Here is a 15,524-nt window from a genome sequence, read left to right as displayed (position 1 = left end):
AACTTCTTCTTTTATGTTGCACGGAATCTTCACAATAAAGCCGGGTCGATCCGATAACGTAGAAGATAGTGTCGAGGGAATGAGGTTCATCGACCCCAGTTCAGGTCTGGCTGAAATAACTTGTTGTTGTTGTTGTAGCAGCATAAACATTCCCCATACATGCACGGGGAATGCTGCTGATTTGACAGTCCTTGGCCGGATATAAATCCAGGTCGTTCCGGTTAGGTAGAACCGACTGTCGTGATAACGGCTGAAATAACTCTTCTTGGCCGGCTGAAACTCAATTCATTTCGATTGTGGTAATGAAAAATCAACTTAATGGAAATATTTGTACACTCCGATTCCTATGAATTGGGGTTCAAATTGTCTTTTTACGCACAACAAAACTAACGGTGGTATAAAATCATATCGTGGCGTCTCCACAATACTAAAATTTCTCTTCGTTGCCTGCAACTTTTCTTACATTGCTACTAATTCCATTGCTGCTAATATGTAAATATTCTCGACATCTTTTTATTTGCTTGTCTAGATGAATCACTGGCATCAGTTATTCACTTTCAGGTTTCTTGTCGCGAATTTTCACTCACCGATAAAGTCACTGATTTGCATTTGCTACTTATCACCACTCATATTTGTTCTTTACTCTCATGCGAGTTACTCATAATATCGCTAATATATTTAAATTAGATAAAAGAATCATACGATTTGTGCTTTCGCTTTTGTTTATTACGTTACTGCAACCTTCAGTCTATTAAAAAAAGAGTAAAACCAAAAAAAAAAAAAAAATATTCAGCTGGGAGCATCCCAACATCGCTGGCATGAGAAAATGAGCAGAGGAAGAGCTACGCAGTAAATTTATTCGTTTAAATAAGTAAACACACATTGATGTGGAGTCAGCAGTATGTGCCGGATATGAGTTTGTATTTACAATGTGGCTATGAGATTTTCCATACGCATGAAATTACTCAATTGGGCGTTAGAAAAATTGCTAGAATAGACCGATTTGCTTTGCTTGGTGGAAATAATTGCAAATCTAGACGGATTTCCACGCATTTTCTGTGCGAAAGAATCTCTGAAGAGTAAAATTTTAACTTGCATTTTTTGGGTTATACAATTAAAAAAAATAAAGATTTTTAATAATGTTTTTATAAAATTTTTTTTTATGAAATATTTTTATTTTATAAAATAATATATTTTTTTATTAAAAAATATATTTTTTTTTTATAAAATAATATATTTTTTTTTTATAAAATAATATATTTTTTTTATAAAATAATAATAATAATCTTTTTATAAAATATTTTTTTTTTATAAAATAATGTTTTTTTATATATTATTATATAATAATAAGTTTTTTTTATAAAACTCGTAAAAAAATAGTAATAAAAAATAGATATTTATTTTATAAAATTAAAAAAAATATTATTAAAATTATTCTTTTTTTTTATTATCTTCTTTGCCTCCCTCAACGGCAGCATCTTATTGTATTTCCATTCCGCAAATGCGACCCGTGATTTTTACTTTCTCTTACTCAGAACGCCATACTCGTACAGTGGTGGCCAAATAATATGCAACTATTTGCTCTATTATTATTGCAATGGACTGGAAAAGAGGAAAACTTTAGAGCAGCTTCTTTGGTCATGTCCTGTATTAGCTAGAACCCGAATGAAATGCCTAGGGCTTACTTAGATTCGCAAAGAACGCAGGCTTATTACAAGAAGTCTACTACAAAGAAACGTAAAGGACCAATAGGTCTATGTGATGGCTTGCAGCCAATCTAACTTAGCCTCTGAATGTTTCCAAAAACTAAATCCATTGTTATACAGGGTGCGCCATCTTTTATGTCGGTATGAAAACATTAAATAACTTTGAAAAAAAAAAAAAATGTTGACACTAGACGTTCCGGGAATTTTCGTTGCAGAAATTCAATTGTTGCACTAGCAGTGTGGCATGGCGCACCGTCTTGTTGAAACCAGTAACCGGTTTAGACGAATTTGCGGGCAGACCTAATGAGCCAACATCCATCGATATCGGTTTTCATCGACTGTTTCGTTTTCTCGGTAAAAATATGACCCAATGATGGTTTTGGCGCAAGTGCCGGCCCAAACAATGACTTTCCGGTCATGCCATGGCGTTTCATGGACCTCAGTTCCCCAAATGCGGCAATTTTGTTTATTCCCGCTGCCAGAGAGGTTAAAATGTGCCTCGTGAGTAATTAAAATTTGCTTCAAAAATTGGGTTTAGTGTCAACCATTCGAGCGACTGTTTGGCCGTATTCCAAGCGACGTGAATGGTCTGTCGGAAATATTCTTTGTGTCAATTAAATCATCCTTTAAAATGCGCCGCATTGTGGTTTCACTGACGCCAAAATGCTGAGCGCGACGACGATACGACACTGTTGGCTCCTGGGCAACGCTCTCCCTCATTACTTCAACAAGTTCATTGGAACGTCTTGGTCGTTGATAAACACCATGTTGACGGTCTCCTACTGTCCCATGCTTAAAAAAATTCGACACCAATCGACGAATAGTATTGTCAGACGGTGCCTGTTTGCCGCGATACTTTTTGCGATATGCGCGTTGAGTTAGAACAATATAACGACTATTTTCGATGTATAGCGTCACTAACAATAAAAAAAAACCAAAACATACAAATTATACCGCAAATCTAAAAATAACGCAAAACTTTATGAAGCGTACAGTCGTTTGCAAAAAGAATTCGATGTTCTGAACAAATTTTTATATCAGAACTACATTTCTAAAGTAGAGAGTGGTATCAAAGAAAATTGTAAATCTTTTTGGCAGTTCATTAACGGTAAAAAGAAAACCACTGGAATTCCAGAAAAAATGCATTATTTGGGGGAAACGTTGTCGGACATTCAAAAAATTTGTAATCTTTTTGCAGATTTTTTTCGATCTGTTTATGTTCGTCAATCCGACACCGGAAAAGAAGATATCTCTTTTAACAGCTCACGAATAAATAAAGGTTTCCAGCTCTCATCTAATGATGTACTCAGGAGCCTATCGGCCTTGGCAAATGACCCAACTCCTGGAGAAGATGGCTTCCCTCCTATATTACTAAAAAACTGTGCTACATCGCTAGCAAAACCATTAACAATTATCTTCAATAAATCACTAGCTTCTGGTGAGTTTTTACATAATTGGAAAAAATCGTTTATCATACCGATACATAAGTCTGGAAGTAAGTCGGAAGTCCAAAATTATCGCCCTATCTGCAAAATCTCTTGCATACCTAAACTCTTTGAAAAGCTAGTTTATGATTTGATTTTCTTCCAAATTTCAAATCTCATATCGCCTAATCAGCACGGCTTTGTTAAGAGTATTTAGGGTTATTTACAAATTATGTCTTAAACCAATTTGAAACAGGCCAACAATGCGATGTCATATTCACCGATTTTTCGAATGCGTTTGATCGAGTCAGCCATAGTATCCTACTTAAAAAGCTGGGTTCATTTGGTCTTCATCCTAGCTTACTCAAGTGGCTTGCATCTTATCTAACAGATAGAACTCAATTCGTTCGTATAAATAACATAAAATCTGATGCCATCAAAGTTACCTCAGGTGTACCTCAAGGTAGCCATCTTGGGCCACTATTGTTCTTAATGTTTGTTAATGACATTCCAGACGTTTTCGAGACATCACGTTGTCTGATGTATGCAGATGACCTGAAAATTTACAGTCGGGTAGAGAACGTAACTGACTGCATAAGACTTGAGGAAGACTTAGCCAGATTGGAAGCTTGGTGTGATGTTAACTCCTTACCTCTTAATGCTGGTAAATGCCAGCACATGTCATTCAGTAGACGAAAAGTTCCGATTGATTTCGATTACAAGTTGGGCACTACCACCCTAACAAAAATTTACGAAAAGAAAGACCTGGGGGTCATATTTACATCGAGAATGTCGTTTTCCAAACATATAGACTTTATGATTGCCAAGTCTAGGTCTATGCTTGGATTTGTAATAAGGAATTCAAGGGAGTTCCAGGATATCTCTACGCTGAAAAATTTGTATTTTTCTCTTGTGAGATCAAACCTCGAATATTGCAGCATCATTTGGGATCCATTCTATAAGGGTTCATCCTTAAGAATTGAGAAGGTTCAAAAACGTTTCACTCGATTTGCTATTCAGTCACTTCGTTGGCGTTGCAGTTTGCCTGCATACAAAAGTAGATGTCTTTTGTTAGCATTGCCAACTTTAGAAATGCGGAGAAAAACTTCATCGGTAATGTTTATAAGAGACATAGTTACGAATCATATCAAATGTCACTTCTTGCTGGAGCTAATACTCTTTAATTGTCCCACTCGTAACCTAAGACTCAACAATATGTTCTATTTACCTTATCACAAGACCAATTTTAGTCGAAATGAACCGCTTGCACGTTGTATAAGACAGTCTAACCAATTATACAAACATTTGGATATATTCTCTAACTCACGAGAGACTTTCAAATCAAGACTTAATCTGGAGATACACTTTTTGAATTGTGACTAATGTATCTCACAGTATTGTTATTATATATTATATTTAAGCTTTAATATTAGTAATCTATTTAAGTTATACTTTAATTGATGAATAAATAAATAAATAAATAAATATTTCAGCGCATTGTTTCGGTGTAAAGCGATCCATGGTTGAAATTGTACTGAATTGACGAATCGAAAACATGTATGTTGAAGTTGATCGGTTGGTAAATGACAAAGTTATTCAGGGTTTACATACCGACATAAAAGATGGCGCACCTTAATCATGTAAATATTAAAAAAAAAAAAATTTCCATCCGAAATGGTCACCATTTGCTTTTACATACTATAAGCCTTCAAACGATTAGGCCATTCAGCTATTGCCGCACTCACGGTTTCTATGGCTATTGACGTCGCTGCTCGAACCAAAGATTGTTTGAGACTCTCCAAATTTCTGTGAGGTCTTCGACAGGCTGTTTTCTCCAATTCTGACCACAAACTGTAGTCCAATGGATTCAGATCATCTTTCAAACGGTCAGTCTTCTGCGGCTATGAACCCAAGAATATTGCTTTGTGGCCACTGCTGGGTGGTTTTTGCCTTATCTGCTGGGGCGGAATCTTGCTGGAAGATCTAACGCTCTTCATTGCAGAGATTACTGCTCAACTGCTTCACCACGCCTTCTAAGACATCCTCGTGGTACACTTTTGCACCGGTCTTAACCCCTTTTTCACAGAAATGAAGGGGGGTAGCGCCTTATAAGACACTCCCATCGAACCATTAGGGGGGCTGGATGCTGAACCCTGGGAACAACATTTTTGCGTCTTTAGAAGTTTTAGCATAGATTTTGTCGTTTTGCTTATTAAAAACTTCTACAATAGTGAACATTTTTTCATCTGTGAAAAGAATATTTTCATGGCCGTTGACCGCGTGCCACCGCAGAAGTTGCTTGCATCTGTCGAGTCTAATTTTCTTCAAGCGCATTGTCAAAAAGTGACCAGTTGAGCGGCGGAGGGCTTGTATGTGGAGATCATCTAGTCTTGACATGAATCTGGTCGACACATTCACTTCCCTGGCCATGATTTTCTGCTTTCTAACTGGATTTCTGCGAATTATTTCTCGAACGGCTTTTATAGCTGCACTTCCACGAAACTGAGTATAATTTATGAGTAGACAATGCATACGAACAAAAGCAAAAATAAAAGTGACAGTCCTTGGCCGGATATAAATCCGGGTCGTTCCGGTTACGTAGAACCGACTGTCGTGGGAACGCGAATTTGTTCTTGCCGTATGCATTGTGAAATTTGTCATTGAATTTATGGCAAGATTAAGTGTATTGAATTGCAAACATTGATTTGGTTTTGGCAATTTAGGATCGCTCTTCAAAGCTTTCTCACAAAAAGTGCAATCTGTAAAACCTTCTTACATGGATTCTGCTAAAATAACTGGCGTTAGAATCACGTATAGAATTATTCTGATTTCTAACCCGGACAGCTTCCTTTGAACCTTTTACTTTCTTATTTTCTGTGTATTTTTCTTGCTTCGATACGCTGGATGCTTTGTTACAATTGCAGCTTGTAAGATGAGGTAGTTATTATGGGTGTTGCTGACTTCCCTACTTTGCGGTTGCTGATGTTTTTTGGCAATGGCGAGATCTGTCAGAGTGAAGTCCCTTGCTCGTTGATGTCTCTGATATCTCTGAAGTTTCAAAGCTTCCTTTTGACGCATCATTCGGGAGGGAGCTTCGTCGCAAAAAATTTGAATGGATTTGAGCGATGAAAGCTTTGCTGCAAACGCGTCAAAAATAGGCGTTGCTCGATTTTCGTTCGCTCCGGCGGCATACAAATAAGCAAAATTTTCTCAGGTTTCAGCTGTTCAGTTGTTGTTGTTGTAGCAGTTCACTACATATCAGTCACATAACTTGCTGTACAGAGCAAGACGTGTTAATTGTTGTAGGTTTAAAAGTCATCCCAGCGAAAGCTGCTGTCTGCATCGGGGGAGTTCGTGATATTTTGCAGTTCACGCTCTTACCCGGCAGAGGGCGCTAAGTTCTCTCTAAGTGCGTAAATATGAAGCAAAGTTGGGGCCTTTTATTCATAGGCTCCACATACATACATACATACCCATACATATGCATTTCTATGTAGGTCAAATTTGCTTTGATGCGTTCACATTTTTTGTGGTTTAAAATACTTAGTTACTCGCATGCAAATATTTGCTATTTTTTCTCTGTATATGCACTTGACTGCACTCAGCGCCATAGTCAGCGCGTGGCAACTATGAAACCCCATTACAATGTAGCTCGTTTACTTACTCCGATTACCTTTCTGACAGTCTTCGGCATTTTTGCTTGGTTTTGGTTGTCGTTGATTCAAAAGTTTGTTTGCTTTTTTTTCATTTTCATTTTTGCTTTCGCCTTTTGCTGCTGATTTCAATGTCGACATTGATGATGCGCTGGTGTATGCGAATTGGCCATGGCCCACACGATAGTACGACTTGCTTGTGCCGGCAGATGTTGCAGTAGGGTGTCAAAGCACAAGCACAAGCATTTATATACATTGTATGTATGTATGCATCTATATATGAATTTGTATGTACTATGTGTAAGTGGGTACGATCAATAACAACTCACTGTTTATTTATGTGTGGATTTATTTACTTCTGCTGCTGTTGACCGTCACACAAATATTACTTTTTATTTTTGACTAAATACCAATTTTTTAATTTCATTTTTCCATCTATTTTTTCCATCTATTTTATTTTTTCATCTATGGGTGTATTTATGTATACGAGTGGATTTATGTATGTATGCCACTGAATTTTTTTTGCAAAGAAAAATTTTAGAAAAAATGTGCCCAACATACTTATACACATATGGCCATTAAAATAGGTACACCCCCTCAAATGGAGTGGATGTTCAATTGTTTGTAATGTGAGCGTTAAAATAAAGTGTACAGCGTACATCAGTAGCATTTTAGTAGTTGTACCGTAAAAAATACCGTTATATTTGGTTGTTTACTTCCTTTTTCGTTGAATTGAAACTTTTTTTCATATTTTATTTTAATTGGTTGCGATCGGCAGTGTGAAAAGTTTTTGTCTACAGTAAATTAAATTCTATTACTTATTTTTTTCAATAATGGGTAAACAAACTTCGACTGATGTTAGAGAACTGGTACTAAAGCTTCGCAATGAAGGTAAAACCTTTCGTGAAATTGGCTCTATTGTCGACAGAAGCCGTAATACTGTGAAAAAAATAGTTGACAAATACAAAAAGTTCGGCAAAGTAGAAAATCGCCCAGGTACAGGCTGTCCAAAAGTTTTAAATGAGACTGAAGTAAGGCCTCTAGTGCGTGATGTGAAAAAAAAATCTCTTTCAAAGTGCGGTCAAAATATCACAAGAAGTTTCAACTGCATGGTCGTCTCCCACGAAAAAAGCCGCTAATATCGACAGTTAATCAACAAAACCTTCTTGATTATGCAAAAAAATACGAAAATCGGAATGTTTCTTTCTGGAATAATACCCTGTTTAGCGCTGAAAGTAAGTTCGAGGTCTTTGGGCAGAAAAAACCGGCTAAAGTCTGGAGAACCAAAAATAGTGAGTATGCCGACCAAAATTTGATAACCACAGTTAAACACGGTGGGGGTTTGGTGATGGTTGGGGATGTATGGCGACAAGCGGAGTTGGCAATTTGGTTTTTATTGAAAGTACCATGAACAAAACAGATTATCTGAATATTTTACAAAATAATTTACTAAGCAGTGTGCAGAAATTAGACTTGCAGGGATCTTGGATCTTTTGACAAGATAATGATCCCAAGCACACAAAAAAGTAAAAGAATGGAGTGCGATAAAACTCCTAAGACATTGGATCATCCTCCACAGTCACCGGACTTAAACCCTATTAAACATTTGTGGGAGCATTTAGACCGCCAAATCCGGAAAAGGGCAATCACCAATATGGATATGCTGAAACTCGTTATAAAGGAAGAGTGGGATAAAATTTCATCTGGCGTGACAAAAAAACTAGTTGAGTCGATGCCCCGAAGACTGTCGTCCGTCATCAAAGCAAAAGGGAAATCAACAAAATACTAAATTGATATCATTTTTGTAAAATATATCTCTGTACACTTTATTTTGACGCGTAAAACATGAACTATATTTTGTTTTTGTTTTAAAACTACTTTTGTTGTTGTAGCTTATTTTTTGTTGTTTTCTAGTATTAAGAAGAGAATCAAATACTAATTTAAAGAAAACATTAAATTAAAATATATTAATTTGTTATAAAAGACTGAAATAAAATTCATATTATAACAAAATGCTTTGTACACTTTATTTTGACGCTCACAGTAGTTTTTATTTCGTAAATTAATTTAAAAAATATAAATACTAATTAATTGATTATTAAAATAGATACGAAATAGAAATAGATAAAGAATGGATACGAAAAATATTAGTCGGGCAAAAATCGTGATTACATCAAATTCATATGAACTATCAAAACAATTTTTATTTAATTTTTTTATATTTATATATTTTTTTCTTATTAATAACTCAGAGAATTGATTTCTCTTTATTGTAAGCGATATGGTGACGGACACCAGTTTTTGGCTGCTCTCTGCCAATTCATTTTAAACTGCTGCTCATTTTTAATTTCTTTTTTTGTTTTCAACAATTGCCCAGCATTTTTCAATGGGTCGCAATTGTGGACAGTTTGAACAATATTTGCCACGTGATTTTCATACCAGTCAAGGCAAGGCGGTGCTAAATCGAGCCACATCAGAACTGAGCCTTTATGTAGGTTTATGAATGACAGCAAATGTTTTTGCAAACACTCCTTTAAATAAATTTCTTAATTTCTAGTACCCGTGGTAATAAACGCTTTGCTTTTTACACCACATTGGCAGATGGTCCAACTTTTTTTGGTTTAGCTAGGACCTCTCCTCTCTTACTTGCAGTACAAAACTCGGTCCCCCGAATCTGCTTAAAGTCTACTTTGACGTATTCATCATCTATAAGAACACAGCCATATTTATGGATGTCTTGATTGTATAATATTCCCGCACGTGCTTTAGGACTCTTATTTGGTTTGTCATTTCGGTTGGGTTCTACAATCTTTTTACATGATCGTCAACCTTCACTTTTACATACTTTTTAAAGAATTGTCAAAAATCACGTTAAAAAGCGGAAAATCGTGTCCAGGAAAATTAAGGTATTGACAAGATCCATCTTAAGTCTAATTAGAGATGGTCTCCACATGAAAGCCTTCCGTCGCTTAACTGGTCATCTTTTGACAATGCGCTTGAAGAAAATTAAGCTCGATAGATGCAAGCAGCTTCTTTGGTGACATGCGGTCAACGATCATGATAAATTTTTTTCATAGATTAGAAAATGTTCATTGTTGAAGAAGTTTTAAATAAGCAAAAGAAGTTGAAGTTGCAGAAGTTTTTTTCCCTCTCTTAATAACCAAAAAGAAAAAATCTATGCGTTTCCAAGATAGTCGGTTCTACGTAACAGGAACGACCAAGATTTATATTCAACTAAGGAAGGTCGCCAGCAGCATTCTCCGTATATGTATGATAAATTTTATGCTGCTATAACAACAACAAAAAAAAAATCTATGTTAAAATTTCTAAAGAGGCAAAAAATGTTGTTCCACGGGTTCTGCTGGGCCACCATCCAGCCTCCGTAATGGTTCGGTTGGGAGTGTCTTATAAAGGTCTTATCTCTTCATTTCTGTAAAAAAGGGGTTAAGACCGGGTACCAGAAGGATGTCTTAGAAGGCGTGGTGAAGCAATTGAGAAGTTATCTCTGCAATGGAGAGCGTTGGATCTTCCAACAAGATTCCGCCCCAGCCCATAAGGCAAAAACCGTCCAACAGTGCCTAAAAACAAAATTCCTGGGTTCATAGCCGCCTGGTCAGTCACAGTTTGTGGTCAGAATTCGAGAATATGGTCTGTCAAAGACCTCACAGAAATTTGGAGAGTCTCACACTGGCCTACTCGTTTGAAGGCTTGTGTGAAAGCAAATGGTGACCATTTCGAATGAAAATTCATTTTTGGTTTTTTAACATTTACATGATTAAGTAAAACTAACCTCATTAAAAAAGTATTATAATTTCATATCTATAACGAACTTAACAAGTAACTGAACTTCCTAAATATATTTATATATATATAATTGGCGCGTACACCCTTTTTGTGTGTTTGGCCGAAGCTCCTCCTCCTATTTGTGGTGTGCGTCTTGATGTTGTTCCACAAATGGTGGGATCTACAGTTTCAAGCCGACTCCGAACGGCAGACATTTTTTATGAGGAGCTTTTTCATGGCAGAAATACACTCGGAGGTTTGCCATTGCCTGCCGAGGAGCGACAGCTATTAGAAAAATGTTTTTCTTTTTCTTTTAATTTTGGTAAATATACTAAATATATATATATGAAAATGTGTAGGGAAGCTCTATTTCGTGGAGCATCACTGTATACAATACAAATATAGATACATTCGATTTTCTATTTATTTATAGTTACTGTCTGTTTACTACCAACTACGTAAATATTATAAGTTCAACGCCTCCAACGTGCCAAGTGGTACACCGACAACTATCGTTTTTTGTTGCTTTTTAAATAAGCATTAATACATTCCGAAACAATATTTTTCATTTCCCTTTCGTGTTGGATTTTTCAATACTGAGTAGCATCGATTCGATTCTTTTCAATGCAAATATGCAGAGGAAACACTTGAAAAAGCAAAAATATAATTACATTAAACATTTTTGGCGGCGGTTTAAAGTGAAAACTTCTATTTTCAACGAAAATTTCCGCCATTTTGTGGGCGGGAACCCCCTTCATGTCAAAAAAAAAATATATATAAATTAAACGTTGTGGGGAAGCATTTTATATGAAGAAAATATGTGCCAAGTTTGGAATGAATCGGTCAAGTAGTTTTTAAGGGGTTAGGTGGGTTACAGAGGTTCAAAAAAAGGGTATTTTTACTAATTTTTTTTTAATACTACTGTGTCCAAAAAATAAGGTGACATTGTATTTATTTTGAAAATTCTTTATTTATTCTTCCAAATCAATTTCATCCCCTTCAAAGTAATCCCCTCCCGACACAATGCACTTATGCCAACGTTTTTTCCAATTTTCGAAACACTGGTTGTAGTCACTTTCCGGGATGGCCTTCAGTTCCGTCTTCGTTGCGGCTTGAATCTCCTCTATCGTGTCAAAACGGTGTCCCCGGAGCGGTCTTTTGAGCCTGCTGAACAGCCAGAAGTCGCACGGTGCCAGATCAGGTGAATACGGTGGTTGCGGAACGATATGGGTTGAGTTTTTGATGAAATGATCACGAATTACGAGTCCAAAAAATTCAATGTTTTCGGTACCAGTCGAGATTTGACGCGCTTGAGGCCCAAAACATCCTTCAAAATGGTATTGACTGAGCCTTTCGATATGCCAACATCATCAGCAAGGTCTCTAATCGTTAATCGACGGTTTTTCAACACCAAATCTTTGATTTGTTGGACGTGAGCTTCGTCAGTTGAGGTTGATGGTCGCCCAGGACGCTCTTCGTCTTCGACACGTTCACGACCGGCTTGGAACTCACTATACCACTTGTAAACATTTTTTTTAGACATAGCCTCATCACCAAAGGCTTTCTGCACCATCCTCAACGTATCCGAAAATTGATTCCGCAAACAAAATTTAATGCAAATTCTTTGCTCAACAAATTTCGACATTGCAAAAAACGAGAAACTCACTTTTAGCAGCTCACAAAACGACGCGTATCTCAAACAGTAAATGAATATTTCACATGAAATTTGACATAGATGTCACTCACAGTACTACCAACCTAAAAAAAAAAAGAATTCTCCTAATCCTTCAAAGCGCGCAGTTTAAAATCAAATGTCACCTTATTTTTTGGACACAGTAGTATATACAATCATATATTTTATTTAAACAATTCAGCATATCAAAGATACATATTTAAACAGTATTTTGTGAAATTTTTATTTAAAAATTCCGAAAACTCAGCCGTTGGTACCTCATCTCCCTTAACGTCTCACAAAAAAATGCTCTTGCCGTGGACAGCATAACTCATTATTGATTCATTTAAAATCAAAAAACCAAAAATATTTCGTTAGTACATGGATAAATCTCGTTACTGGACGAAGGAAAAAAAAATAAAATTTAATTTGAATTTTTGACAGACTTTGAACAAAAAAACACATTTATTGGTCAAATTTTCGTCATGTGTTGGCTCGAAAAAATTAGTTGTAATAAAAATAAAAAAAAATCCTTCGTTCAATAACTTGATAATGTTATTCCAAAGATGTGTGCAAAATTTGAACAAAATCGCTTCATAACTTTTCGAGAAATCGTGTCCACCGACTTAAAAAATCGAGTTTTGAGATAAACGCGTATACCTGCGAAACGCTGCACTGACATGGCCTGATGGGCGGAACTTCTCAAGGGTCTATCTCGTAGAATTTTACTCGGATCAATTTGAAATTTTAGGAGAATATTTTAAACATATTATACTATTTAATAAGACAAAAAAAAAGAAATCGATTTTTTTAAATTTTCAAACCCACCTAACCCCTTAAATGGCAGTGATCACCGGCTTTCAAAAAGTAGTTTTGAGAAAAACGCGTTTAAAAGTTTGAGAGCTAAAAAAGTGAAGATTTTTTTTTTTTTTTTACCTACTCCATAAGGCTCCATAAAGTAGACTTCCTGCGGCAGCTTCGATGTCTTCAGCCTCTTTTTTCTCCAGTCTTCGTTTGATCCTGGCTTCTTTGCTCTGCTGAACAGCTTGAATCTCAGCCCTGTCATGCGACAGCTGTCCTCCAATTTTGCGTATTCGTGCACCTGTCAGAGCTAAGACGCAAGACTAATTGGACAATAACTCCAAAAGACAAAAAAAAAAATCGTTTTTGGAAAGTGCAAAGCCTTACCCACTCTTAAAAATTAATAAATCGAGAATTTCCATTTCAAAAAAATATTTCGGAATCTCAATTCCGAACTGGCCTGAAAGTGGCCAAAACTCAATTTCATCCAGTATATTAAGGCTTCAGCAGAAATAAGAAATATGCCCTCGGCTGTCCCTGCAGTAACAAATTCTTTCAATGCAATTTTCCAAGACTGTTGCCGATTTTTGGCTTTATGCTGCTACTGTATTGTTTTATTGATCTTTAAGGATATTCGACACAAAACAGGTTAAACAGTCCTAACGGGTAAAATCTCAACTTTGAAGTGGCCAATCCACATCGGAGAGGTGGCTGAAAATGCGATTTCCGAACGTTGATCGCATAAGATCCATTACTTAGCTGTGAGATAGCTTCCTAGCGCTCCCCAGTGTTGATCGAATTAAAAAAAAAAAAAATAAATAAATAAATTGGCCTATGATGCCACAATTATCCAATAAGGAAAAAAGAAACGAAATAGCAACAAAGACTCTCATGATCTGCAAACGTCTAGCAGGAAAACCCTGGGTTTATAGTCCAACAATTCTGAGATGGATGTACATTATGATAATGAGACCAATGGTGACATATGGACCGGTCGCTTGGGCATCGAGAGTCACCCTCTCGACAGTGCTGGCAGTGCTGACTAGGCTTCAGCACATAGCAAGCGTGTGCATCACGGGGGCGATGCGGACCTGCTCTACAGCTGCGTTTGAGGTGATGCTTGAGCTGACACCGCTTCATATAGTTATTCAGCAAATAGCCAAGCGTTCCCTTTTGAATATTACCAGGGAAGGCTTCGGGAGAGGAAAGTGATGTAATCTAAAAACATCGAAGTGCTGAGGCTGTAGCTCCCACTTACCCAGCTACCCAGAAAAGATATCACAAAAGTCATCAAATTTTAAAAGATGTTCAAAATTGAACTGGACGATAAGTTCAACTGGAGTATATCTATATTTGAAAGGAAATTCCGGGAGAGTACCCTGCACTGGTACACAGATGGCTCGAAGACCCCAGAAGGCATAGGCGCTGGAATTAACGGCCCCCGAACCAAGCGCTCTGTGCCTAGGGGTGGTTTTCCAAACGGAAGTGTATGCCATCTGCTTATGTGCCGAGATAAACTTAGACTAAAACTTCCGGAATGAGCGAATTGCCATTCTGAGCGACAGTCAGAAGGCTCTCAAGACCCTATCGTCCTGTGAGATCAGGAGAGCAACTGGGACCGAAATAGCGATCGTATTGGCGAAAGAGGCTGCGGCTCGTCTTTAATAGGACCCGATCCCTTCCTTGCTATGGGACAACACACCATCGAGGAGAGTGAAGAGCTAGGGCCAAGGGAGGTTTGCTTAGGTGAATGGGTTAAAGAGGGGCGAGTCAGACTAGATGGTTAATATCTAGGTCCGCTAAATCTTCTGGTATAGTAAAAAAAAAGGCCAAAATACCTAAATCTTAGTCTAATGAGAGCAGGACAACTGACTGAGATGGTTTCACCTCCTCCTACAGACAGCTGCTCCAAGTAATGCCAAGTCTCCCCGAATGCATATACAGTGTACAATATCCGGTGAGGGTACCCACAAAATTCAAGAGCTGTGACTTGGTTAACCTTACAAACTCTCTCGAGCGATTCATCCGTGACCAGAAAAATCTCGCGCTCTTTCAAGTTGGCGTACTTGCCCAGCGCTCGTTGAGTTGACGCGAAACCCACCCTTCTAGGAGCACATCACAGGTAGTCAAGAGTAAGCCAATCAACTCATTCGCGGAGAAAGTACTCCACGGATCCCCTGTCTAACTAGCACATCCGCCCAGCAGTTTCCGCAATGATTCTGTGACCAGGTACCCAAATGAGTCTAATTCGCCACCGAATTCGGATGCGGTCGAAAGGGAATTCATGCATTCCCTGACCAGTTGACTCCAATCCCCTAATTGCCGTTTATTGCTAAATAATTACAGTATTTATCATAAGTATGTATACATTTCTCAGTTTATAGCTTAGCAGTTTTCTCGCTGAGGTTTTGTTTTTCGGGTGTGTGTGCGCTCGTGCAAACCAAATATGATGCAACTTGGCAATGCTCTTCTATTTACTTTGCTT

General features: G+C 37.3%; 1 protein-coding gene across 2 annotated transcripts in view; it reads left to right on the top strand.

The window, feature by feature from the left end:
* LOC129237965 (lysophosphatidylcholine acyltransferase) overlaps positions 1–15,524 on the top strand; it is a 41,993-nt gene that overhangs the window by 10,453 nt on the left and 16,016 nt on the right. The gene's annotated exons all lie outside the window — the stretch shown is intronic.

This window comes from Anastrepha obliqua, chromosome 2 (assembly GCF_027943255.1).
Source record: "Anastrepha obliqua isolate idAnaObli1 chromosome 2, idAnaObli1_1.0, whole genome shotgun sequence".
Lineage (NCBI taxonomy): Eukaryota > Metazoa > Arthropoda > Insecta > Diptera > Tephritidae > Anastrepha > Anastrepha obliqua.
Note: the sequence above shows the minus strand (reverse complement) of the source record. Positions and strands in the feature narration are given on the sequence as shown.